The sequence below is a fragment of the Chinchilla lanigera genome, unplaced genomic scaffold (genome assembly GCF_000276665.1).
Source record: "Chinchilla lanigera isolate Chin_1 unplaced genomic scaffold, ChiLan1.0 scaffold00053, whole genome shotgun sequence".
NCBI classification, from domain to species: Eukaryota; Metazoa; Chordata; class Mammalia; order Rodentia; family Chinchillidae; genus Chinchilla; species Chinchilla lanigera.
Genome location: NW_004955454.1, coordinates 5,199,157 through 5,211,415, shown reverse-complemented (window position 1 = coordinate 5,211,415; position 12,259 = coordinate 5,199,157).

Sequence of the window (12,259 nt, the reverse complement as noted above, 5' to 3'; positions counted from 1 at the left end):
CTGAGCTAAATCCCCAGCCCCACTTTTATAGCTCTTAAACCATCGTTGCCTTTTAATCTGTGGGTAGTATATTTTGATGTACAAAATATTTCTGACTTTCTGGAAGTTCAGTTAGCCTTTTTTTTTCTTTTGTTGCCTATACCCTTTGTTTGTTTTTGTTTCTGTTTTTCTTCTGGTACCAGGAATCAAACTCATGACCTTGCGCTTGCCAGGCAGGCACTTTGCCACTGAGCTAAATCCCCAGCCCGCTTATACCCTTTGTATCATTACCAGGAAGTCTTTGTCAAATCCAAGGTTGTGAAAGTTTGCCTCAGAGTTTCTTCTAAGAGTTTTATAAGTTTAGGCCTTGCATTTAGGTCTTAGGTTCATTTTGAGTTAGTTTGTTTATGGTATTAAGTGAGGGTATAAATTTATTTTTTTGCTTGTGGATATCTGATTTTCCCAGAACTATTTGCTGAAGAGACTCTCCTTCATTAAATGCTGTTGGCACCCTTATCAAAGATCAACTGACTGTATAGGTGAGGGGTGATTTCTGGGCTCTGTATTTTATTCCATTGATTTATATGTCTGTACTTATGTCCTTACCATACTACTTTGACTGTTTTGCAGTAAGTTTTGAAATCAGGAAGCATGAATCTACCAGTTTTATTCTTATTTTTTGAGGTTGTTTTGGCTACTTGGGGTCTTTTGTGACTCTGTATGAATTTTAGAATGGGTTTTTCTATTTCAGCAAAGAGGTCATTGTGGGGGGCTGGGGATTTAGCTCAGCGGCACAGTGCCTGCCTGGCAAGTGTAAGGTCATGAGTTCGATTCCTGGCACTGGAAAAAAAACAAAAACAAAAAAAGAAAAGAAAAGAAAAAAAGGTCATTGTGTTTTTGATAGGAAATGAACTGAATCTTCTGACTGATTTGACTGGAATTAATATCTCCACATATTCTTTAATCTCTGAACAGAGGATATGTTTATGTCTTCTTCAAGCATTCTACTTTTTGATGCTATTTAAATATAATGGGTTTCATAATTTTTCAGATTCTTTATTGTTAATATGTAGAAGTGCAACTGATTTGTATGTGTTGACTTTGCATTCTGCTATTTTATTGAATTCATTTATTTGTTCTGACATTCTTTGTGTGTGGAATCGCTAGTGTTTTCTGCATATAAGATATAGAATCTGTGAACACAGATAATTTTGTTCCAGTCTTGCCACTTGGATGCCTTTTCTTTTTCTTGCCCAGTTGCTGTGGCTAGAACTTCCAGTATTGCATTGAAAAGAAGTGACAGAAATTGGCCACTCTTGCCTTGTTCATGATCTTGGAACACAGGATTTAAACTTGAGTCTGATGCTCAGTGAGGGCTTTTCACATCTGACTTTTATTATGTCCAGGTGGCTTCCTTGTATTCTGACTTGTTGGGTGTCTTTGTCTTGTAATGGTGTCAAATATTTTTCTTGTATCAGGGTGATCATGCGTTTGTCCTCTGTTCTGTTAATGTGGTACACTGCACTGATCAGTTTCCATATATTGAACTATTCTTGCATTATAAGAATGACTCCTGACGTTTTGGTTGGTGTGGATGGTCCATTTAATAGGCTTCTGAGTTTAGACTGCTAGTATTTTGCTTGGGATTTTTTTGTTGTTGTTTTGTTTTTTTTTCCTGTACCAGGAATTGAACTCATGACTTTGTGCTTGCCAGGCAGGCGCTGTGCCGCTTAGCTAAATCCCCAGCCCCTGCTTGGGATTTTTGTAGTAATGTTCTTTTTTTGGTACCGGGAATCGAACTCAGGACCTTGCACTTGCCAGGCAGGTGCTTGTGCCACTGAGCTATATCCCCGGCTCTGCAGTAACGTTCATAAAGGATATTAGTCTGGAATCTTCCTTCTTTATAGCGTCATTGACTTTGGCATCTGGTTAATGCTGCCCTTGTAGAAGGAGTGTCAAGGTATTTCCTCCTCTTCAATTCTTTGGAAAACTTTGAGGAAGATTGATGTTAGTTTTTTATGTGCTTGGGAGAATTCACCAGAGATGCCATCAAAACCATAGTCTTTTTTGTTTGGAGATTTTGGACTACCAGTCAAATCTTCTTACTAGTTGTAGGAAAATTCAGATTTTCTGTTGATTTGTAATCTAGTCTTAGTAGGTTTTGTGTGTTTTGAGAAATTCTTTATTTCATCTAGGTTGTTCAATTTTTTGGTATGCAATTGTCTGTGATACTCTCTTATGATCCTTTTTATTTGTGCAGAAATGGTAGCAATGTCTCCAATTTCATTTCTGGTTTTAGTAATTTGAGTCTTTTTTTCCCTTCAGTCTTTATAACACAAAGGCTAAGCCCGGCCTGGTGGTGCATGCCTGTAATCCCAGTATTTGGGAGGCTGAGGCAGGAGGATCTCCATCAATCCAAGACCAGCCTGGGCTACATAGTGAGTTCATGTTCAGCCTGAACTGCATATCGAGACCCTGTATCAAAAAACAAAAACCAAACAATCAAAAAACAAACCAAAAAACTCCCAAAACACAAAGATTTGTAAATTTTATTAATATTCTCAAAGAATCAACTCCTGAGTGCTGGGATTATAGGCATGTACCACCATGCTTGGCTGCTTTTTCCTTTAAAGTCTATTTTTTCCCCCCAGTATTGGTATAGCCGTCTCTCTGTCTCTCTGTCTCTCTGTCTCTCTCTCTCTCTATCTCTCTCTCCTCATTGAATGGAACGTCTAAATTAGATTTTTCATTCTAAATTTTTATTTACATTTATTTTCAGGTCTGGTTTTTTTTTGGTTCCAGGAATTGAACTCAGGACATTGCACTTGCCAGGCAGGTGCTTATGCCACTGAGCTGTATCACTGGCCCCTCTATTGCTTTTTTATGGTTACTATGAGGATTAACTACGGCATCCTAACATTATAACACCCTAATGTGAATATGTGCAAGTTTCATTTCAGTAGCAGTTTAACTACTTTATAGCTCTGTTATTGGTTCTTTTAGCTGTTGACTTTCTAAAATACATCTTAGGGGCTGGGGATTATAGCTCAGCAGCACCAGTGCAAGCACAAGGTTCTGAGCTCAATTCCCAGTACAAAAAAAAAAAAAAAAAAAAAAAAAAAAAAAAAACAACCCCTAAAGTAAAATACATCTTTGTGAGTTGTGTGCCCCTAAACATAAGCTAATAATTCTCTTAAATACATTCATCTCTTACATGATGTAGCAAACAGAATGCAGAGTTTTAAACCATTACAAATATACATTGTTTTCTTTCTTTATTGATTGATTGTTTAAAACAAGTTCTCTTTAAATTTCCCACATTGGCTTTGAACTCACAGTCCTCCAGCTCAGTGTTCTGAGTAGCTGGGATTACAGGCATGTGCTGCTGTGCTTGGCTTTAATACTAGCATTTAGAATCATACAGAAAGTAGGACTGGGGATACAGCTCAGTGGCACAGCACCTGCCTGGCAAGCGCAAGATCCTGAGTTTGATTCCCAGTACAGAAAAAAATCATATAGAAAGTAAAAATCAAGCAGAAAGTAAAAAGTAGAGTCACAAATCATTGTTACGATAATGCTAGATTTTGCCTTTTTTGAGCTATTTTTCTTTATACAGCTTTGAGCAACTGTCTAATGTTCCGTTTCACCCTGCAAGACTCCTTTTGATCATTTCCTGTAGAGCTGGTCTGTGGTGATGAAGTGCCTCACCTCTTGTTTCTCTGCCATTATTTTAATTTCTCCTTCATTACACCCCCCCCCCCCCCCCGTACCAAGAATCAGACGCACGACCTCTTGCTTGCTAGGCAGGCGCAGTGCCGCTGAGCTAAATCCCCAGCCCCTCTCCTTCATTTTAGAAGGTCAGTTTTGTCAGACAATTCTTTGTTGACAGGCTTTTGCTTTTAGCATTTTGAATACATCGACCCATGGCCTTCTGGTTTCCAACATTTCTTTTTTTTTTTTTTGGTTTGTTTCTTGTACCAGGAATCGAACTCACGACTTTGCGCTTGTCAGGAAGGTGCTGTGCTGCTGAGCTAAATCCCCAGCCCCTGGTCTCCAACATTTCTGATGAGAAATATGTTGTTAATCTGACTGAGAGGCCCTTATATGGGATAAGCTGTTCTCTCTTGCTGCTTATGTGAGATTCTCTTCACCTCTGTTCTTCAGAATTTTGACGATATATTTCATTGCTTTTTAGTTATTCTTCTTAACTTCTTAAATGTTTGTGGAAATGTCTTTAATCAAATTTAAGAAGTTTTCAGTTACTGTTTCTTCAAATATTCTCTCTGTCCTTTTCTTTCTTCCCCTACTTGGACTCCCACAATGTGTTTGTCAGCTTGATGGTGTCCCACAAGTGTCTCGGGCATCAATCCGCTTTCCTCCTGTTCCTCAGACTATTAATAACTTCTGCTATTCAGTGTTCAGGTTCACTGATTCTTTCTTCTGCTTGCTCAAATCTGCTTTTAAATCTCTCTAGTGAATTTCTCGGTTGTTATCCTTTTCATCTCCAGATTTTTAAAAAAAGGTGCTCTTTTAACTGAAATTCTTCATTTTGTTCATGCATCATTTTCTTGACTTTCTCCACATTTTCTTTTTTTCTTTCTATCATGAGAGTTTTATTTAAAAGTCTTTGTTTAGTAAATCTGCCATCAGGTCTTTTCAGAGATAATTTGTTTATTTTTTTCTTGGAATGGGGTTACATTTTCCTTTTATAATAATTTGTGTTTCTTTTGTAGTTGAAAACTGGACATTTTCATTAAAAAGACTGGTAATTCTGGAAGTCAGATTTCCTCAATTCCTTGGGGTTTGCTTTTTAAAAAAATTGTTGGAGGCTCTCTCAGTGCCAAGGCTTAGTACAAGGAATAAACTGAAGGTCTTTTCTGAGCCTTAGGTTTTCCCTGGACTTGGGCAGTCACTTTGTAATTTTCCCAAAATGTACTTTTATTTTATTTTTATTTTTTTTTCCAAAATGTACTTTTAAAGTCTTAGTTTTTAATATCTGATTCCCACAAGGAGAATAAAAGAGAGTGAAGGAGGAAAATGCATACCCCTGAATGTCACTCCACGGGGTTGGGGCAGGAGCTTGGGACCACGGGACAGATGTCACTAACACTGGCTGCCACCTCTGTGTTTGTCCTCCGTCATTAGAAGCAGCCATCAGTGTTCTAAACACGGAGACCTGAGATCTGGAGAGATTTGCTTCTTTGTCAACCTTGGGCCCCAGTAGGCTGTCCCGGAACAGTGCCGTCCACCTGCCCTGGGCCCAGAGGGAGGGCGTGGGTGGCTGTTACTGTTACTAAAAGCTGAACATGACCAAAATTAACCAGGATTTGACCGGACCGGGAAATGGCAAGCCTTCAATAGACTCCGGAGTTCCCCAATACTTACAGTGGACAGATTCTGCCAGGGCAGCTTTTGTCCGGGAAGAAGACAGGCTCCTGGCGCTGCCTACTCTGCTGTCTTCCCTGAATCTTCTGGGACAAACTATTTTCACTCAAAGAATTATTCTAGAAACCTAGTCAGTTTAGATTATAATAATGAACACAAGTGATCTTGTTTTTTACAGACTTCAAAGCACTTTATGTATGTTCTCTGTCCCTGTTCCTTTCCTCCCATATTCCCAGCTTCATTTCTTAATTCAGAACAAATTTAATGTTTTCTCTATTAGTGTGTGTGTGTGTGTGTGTGTGTGTGTGTGTGTGTGTGTGTGTAAGCGGCTTCCACTTTGGGGATTATCCAGTTAATTACTCCTATTCTGTCTGCCTCCTTTTTAACCTTTGGTCATTTCACTTTCACTGGAAGCTGACAGGAAGTTAGGTATTATCACTGGATTCAGATTTCCCATGTTTGCTCCAGGCTTCCTCCCTTCTGGGAGAGCCCATACAGTTCAGTTAATTGAGATTTTTATGATCTCTAGGAAACAGGAGAAAAAGCACATAGAAGAGGGAGGATAACAATTGAAACAAGGCAGACATTGTTAAGAAATTTATTTGCAATTCTTATTTTTTGTGGGTTTTTTTGTTTGTTTTTTAAATAACATCATTCCTTAGATAAAAATGCAATCTTACAGGAATATACAATAGCATCTCACACAGAGATGACCCTGAAGCTCTCTTGGAAAGGCTTCCCCTTCTAGATTCCCTGGCCTTCCTCAAGGGCGAGAAGGTGCGGCAGGCGAGGGAGTATTTGGCGATTACAAACTGTACAACGATATTTACAACAGTCAGACTGTGACATCGTGGAGCCTGGAGGGGCGGGTGTGTGGGGGCAGTGACACAGAGGCACTGTCCGGCTCTGCGGACAGGCATGACACATGATACAGACAGGGTGGAGCCGACGAAGGTGGGCTGAGCGGGAGGACACGAGGAGAGGAAAGATGGAGGGCTTTGTCTGGACCCCTTTACATGGACGGGAGTTTTGCTTGGTAGCTCTGGAGTATTAAAATACAACAGCGATATTATGAGAACAAAAGACATTCCAGTGCTTCATCCATTGGGGATCTGTCACTCTCTTCCTTAATGAATTCATGTGGTTTCCCACAGGTTGTTTCAACTATTGCCATCATGGACGTGTGCAAACCTGGTTATTCCTTTGTTACCATGGTTCACTTCAGTGCAAAACCTCTCTCCAGGGAGGTAATGGGAATACAGTATGTGCTCTGGGCAGGGCAGGATGCAGCCACCGAGTGCCGCAAAACCTGGAAGGGGCAGTGAGGATGGATGCTGACTTGGGGGATGGGTTATGGCTGATGCCTGCATGGTGTGTGCGGAAGCAGAGAAATGCCTGCAGCACTGGGTCCACTGAGGTGCCTTCTGAAGGAGCCCTCTGCGCACGGCTGTTTGTGCACAAATCATCTGCCCCTGATTCTCAAGCATTTTTCCCTGCTGACTTTGGTGTAGTTTCTCTACCTTGGGAAGTCTTGGGGGAAGTGCTCAGTACAGGACCCAGTGACCTGTTCTCTTTTGTCCCTCCTCTGACTCCATAGAAAGGTGCCTTCTCTCTTCTCCTGGCTGAAGGCTTGGACTTGACTTTATCCAGGGGCCTGAGATCTGCACCTTCAGGTGCCCATGGCACGTGAGTCCTTGCTCACCCTCTTCTTTACCTTCCTGCTTCTAAGTTCTGGGGCTCTAAGGGTGCCAGAACCAGACCTTTCCATGCCCCACCAGGGACTAATGGCTGCTCTGTCCATTGCTGCACTTCCTCACATGCACGCGCCCTCGCAGTACCCACGTCCTCTTCCACCCCCGCCTTCTCTGCTAACGGCCTTGGGAGGAGGTTCATGAGTGATTTTTCAGAAGGCAAATTTGCAGTGAATGTCTGATCTATGCCAGGCTAAGTGGTGTGCTACCCTTCCCACAAGCTTTACCCAATTCAAATCATTTCGATTCTGAAAACTGGGGCGCTTGGGTTGTGCCACAGTGTGTGCGTGTGTGTGTGTGTGTGTGTGTGTGTGTGTGTGTGTGTGTGTGTGTGCACCTCTGGAGCAGCCAGTCTCTGACCTGAAAGGAGATTTGACTCAGGTGATGTCATGTAGCAAAATTTTGTCAGATTAGCCCCTTTTTGTTCATTTTCTCTTTCGTTAGCAGAGATTTAAGAGAATTTTCAGGGACAATCCCAGCTCTAATTCTCCTCTCAGTGCCAGGGTTGAATTGATTTGATATGCTTGATTGAGCTGCAATCTCTAATTCCCTTTCAGAGACTGGTTAAAAGGCTTTTCCAAAATATGAAAAAGGCCAGAGGTCTTTACCACTTCATGTGCTATAACTCAAACTTCCTACAGTCACCGTAGGGAAACTGTTGGTTTTCTGTGTAGATAAATAACGTTTATTCAGGATAATAATAGGCTCAGATGGCACCATTTCCACCCAGGGGAGTGGCTCTGGTCCTCTGTCTCTCTACACAGTCTTCATGTTTTTGGAAAAGTCACTTATCTAGAACTCAGGGGAGCACTTGTGCCTCACGCAGTGTGTGTGTGTATGTGTGTGTGTGTGTGTGTGTGTGTGCGCGCGTGTGCGGTTACTCTAGTGTTCTCCAAGAAAGTCAAAATCTGGCAGAAATATGTTAATTTGTTGTAGTAGTATCTGCCACCACAAGGCAATCTCTCATTGCTTTGAAATCAAAATAAATGCATAAAAGAATTAAAAACAGAAATGGCTTTGCAAAGAAACTGTTAGAACCTGTGTAGGGATTCCCTTCACCTCTGTCCCTCTTACCAGGCCCGGGTCAGGAAGGATGCTGGGGGCTGCGGAGGGGGCAGAGAGAGAGAACCGGGTAGGGCAGAGCTCAGGTGCCCACCCCTGATGAGCTAGGGTGCTTTACCTTCCCACCGCTCTCCCTTACAGCTCCACGAGAAACAGATGCTGGGGAACCCGGCTTTGGTGACTGAGCCAGGGCTCCTCCTCCTGCCTTCCAATGGGAGTGTGTTCTGGGGGTTGCAGGCTGATCCTCCCTCAGGGCTGGCAGGGCCCACATCTTCACAGCCAGCAGGTGAGTTGGTGTGGCTGGAAGGACAGCACTGGGCTGGTAGAGCGCCCCTGGGTTAGATCCCTGGTATCATAAAGGCAAACCAAACAAAACCAAAAACAGAATTGGCCTGGACTCCATAAGCCAGTTTGTTGACTGTCCCAGGGTCTGAATGTTCTTCTGGAGGTAAGACAGCCCTTCGCCTGGCCTCTTTGCAAAGGGTTTGTAACTCTTAGACAGTGGTATTTCACTTATTCTAGGTCCCTAGGGATGGAGACATCACTGTCTTCCTTGGCAATAGGTACAGCATGACTTGATGAGGCTGAAATCCCGCTCACCAGGGTAACAACACAGCCTAAATCCTTGTTTTATTTCTCGAACTCTGGGAGTGACAGGAGCCTATCAGCTGGCCTTTGGGAAACAGCCACTGTCCTTCTGCTGACTTCTTGGGTGTTCTGGTTTCTCAGAAAGGGCTTTGGCCAGGAGGTGTACTCCTCCGGTGGGCCTTCTCCTTTAGGTTGCTGCAAGAAGGCCTGCAGGGAGAAGGGCTGTCCGGGGGTGAAGGGCAGCTGCCTGTCTGCTTAAGAGTGAATCCGTTTCCAATTGCTTCTGAATGAAAGCAGGAAAAAAATTTTATAAATCAAGCCAAAACCTAGGAAAAAGGTTTCTCGACCTCCCACTCTCTGTCTCTCTTTGCTTTTTAATTGTTTGGTACCGAGAGCAGAACCCAGGGCCTCACGCTTGTTAGACAAGCATTCTACCACTGAGCTAAACCGCCCCATTTCTCTCTTTTCTTAACCACAAGACTTAAAGAATCTTCCAGAATCAGGCGGAAAAGAGGCAGCTGGACCTTTTTCTGCTTAATGTGTCCCTACATGTGAAAAATTACTAAGATCAATGTCTGGAAATAAAGCAGGCAGGGCTAGTCCGACAGAAAATAAGAATGAAAGTTTCCAAACTATAGAATGTAACCTACTGTCCTCAAAGTCCTTCTGATGGTCAAAAGCCCTCAAGTGTTGTCAGAAGGCTGCAGAACATTTGATGGTTATATTGGACAGAGTCATGGGGACAGTTCCATCTTAGGCGGACAGGGCCCATAGCCCATGTGGACTCAGTTCGTTGATTTTAGTGATGACCTCCATGTCAGTCTTACACTAGTTGATTGCGAGGTCAAGCTAAGAAAAACCCTGGTGCGGGAACTCTCAGGGTAGGGCAAGGGGCCTGTGTCCCTGCTGACATCATTCTCACAGGGGACATGGAGCGAGCTCCTCTGGTCTCCCTGCCAGTGGTGGCTATAAAGAAAGTGGCCTATGGGTGTGCAGAAAGCAGGGCTGGGAAGCCACAATGGGCAGGACCCTGTGAGTTGATGGCAAAAGCACCCCTGTAGCCCAGGTGGCCAGTGGGACTTGGTAACGTGTAGTGAAAGTTCCAAACAATATAGATCAACGTGAAAAGGGAGAGGCAGCGTACGGTAGGATCAATAAATACTCCACGTTTCTCTCTAGGGGCCAAATGTACAGCAAGAACCAGGTACTGACGCCAAAGGGCTCCTCCGTCCTCCTCAATTAAAACCAGAGCAGAGAGCCATTTTGGGAAACCAGACAAGGGTGCCACCTAACTTTAATTTCTAAAGGACCTTATTGGTAGGGAACAGGAACCATGAATACTTGGGTGGGTCAAGTGTGGAAAGCCACAAAGAAATGCTACTTATAGACTGTTGAACCAGGGAGTATCAGTCACGTTTCTCAGCTTTTTTCGTAAGTCAGTCTGTGAAAGTACAATTCCTCTTCACCGAGTAAAGGCATGTTCCTACTGAATCTCTACTGAGCTTGTGTAAGTGCCACGGAGGGCCAAAGGAACCCTGGAACTGAGGAAAGACAATGGGTAAATTCTGGGTGAGTGGCTGGGTCCTATTTTTCCTAAATCAGTTCCTTTTCAACCATTGCTGCTGAAATATAATCGAAGGGCACAGCACCAATAAAGCGATGCTCCAGATAGATAGAAATAAGCATCAGAGATGCCCCTGTGAAATCGGTTTCCTCCGCCACTGTGGGCTCCTGATGCTCCCTCCTTTGTCCAGGTCCCTTCCTCTACTGCCACACACTTTAGGGTAGGTCTAAGGGAATCCTGCATCCTGAGGAAAGGATGATGTGAATGCAAAAGAGAATAATTTCTGAGTGGGTCATGGTCTTCCCCGGGGACAGCTCTCCCACCCCTGTTAGCTATAGTTCAGTAAACCAGTTGTCAGAAGTGAGCTGCCCCCTCCTGTCCCTCTAGCTGACCTGAATTTCATCTTAGTCAATGTGGGCTTTACCGAGGAGACCAAATGTTTGTGCTTTGAGTGACCAGAAAAGCCAGCCACCTCTTCTGCGGAGGATGCTAAAGCCTCTCTGCACCTAATGGCCAATGCTCTTAGACAAGTACCAGATCAGAGTGGCCGAGACTGGAGACCCGAGTGAGGTGTGTCCTGGTATCTCACAGCAAGATGTGGACAAATTACAGGATTTTGGCAAAACCAAGGGCAATGGAAGCGAACACAAGATATGCAAAACAGTAATGTCCAAACCTGTTTGTGGATCGCAGAATGACTTACACTGAAGATGCCTTTGCTCATCGCACAAATGAAAATGCATTCCCTTTTCCCCAACCACATAGAGAAAAGCACTTAAGAGCTCAGAGGTAAAGCTTATCACACTCCAAATACAAAATGATTTACTTTACATGCAGCAAAATATACAAGAAGTGAATTCAAAAACAAACAATTCAATCCATTATTATATTCGCTTGGCACAATTGCAATTCAGTTTTAAAAAAATATTTGAAAAATACTGAAACTGACCTGAATTCAAGTATAACGGTTTCTTCAACAGAAACATTATCAATGCAATAAAACATTACACGGAATATATCGAAGCAAAATGCCTTCTTGAGTTTTTCCCTTAAATTTCTCTGTGTGTGTGTGTTTTTTAAATACAGTTTTAATGCCAACACAACTTACAATTGTATTTTTAAAATGAATATTATTGCATTGTTTTTGCATATCTTGTGGGACAGAAAATGCAAAGTTACTGATTCCCGTTTCAGAAGCAGACAGTGGTTTGTTTTTGCTTTCAGATGGCCCCAGATTCAGCTCTCCCCACAGTTAAGCCAGCAAGGGGGAGCCTTGGACTCACGCGGGCTCACCGTGGGTGCAGGTACACTCGGAGGACACACGCATACAGATAGCCCACTGCCCCCCGCACACGGCCCACTCGCAGACTCTCGGCTTCCTCTCTCGCACCCCCCAACACACCCCGCATAAAAAGGAACCAGCTCAATCGCCCACAGGTGCAAGACCATATCAAGTGCATTGCCAATTAACTTTAAAAATATAAATCCCAACCAAACCAGAAAGAAAAAAACTGCTACTACCTAAGGAAATGATAACAAATTACTGGGCATTCGCAATGGCTGATAAAACTCCCCGAGTGCGGCTTCTACTGAGCCCTCTCTCCGCGGATAATGGGAAAAGGAAACCACAACCATGTAAAGAATACAGTAAAATCAAACCCGATTTACATATGCAAGAGTGAAAACAGGAAGGTGGGCGGCTACAAAATTTGCAAACGCACTTCTTCCTCCCCTCCCCCATGGAAAAACCGGAAAAAAAGGAAAACAAAATCAGAAAACAAACAAGGTCCCCAAACTGCAACATGCTGTCAAGAAAAATTCCAAACCACCAAACGAAAGAGCGCTCGGCCAGCTCACAGCACCACCTGGTCGGCCCTGCCCGCTCAGCCGCCCGCGGCCCGGCTGCGGGTCTGGCGCTCGCGGGCGCGCG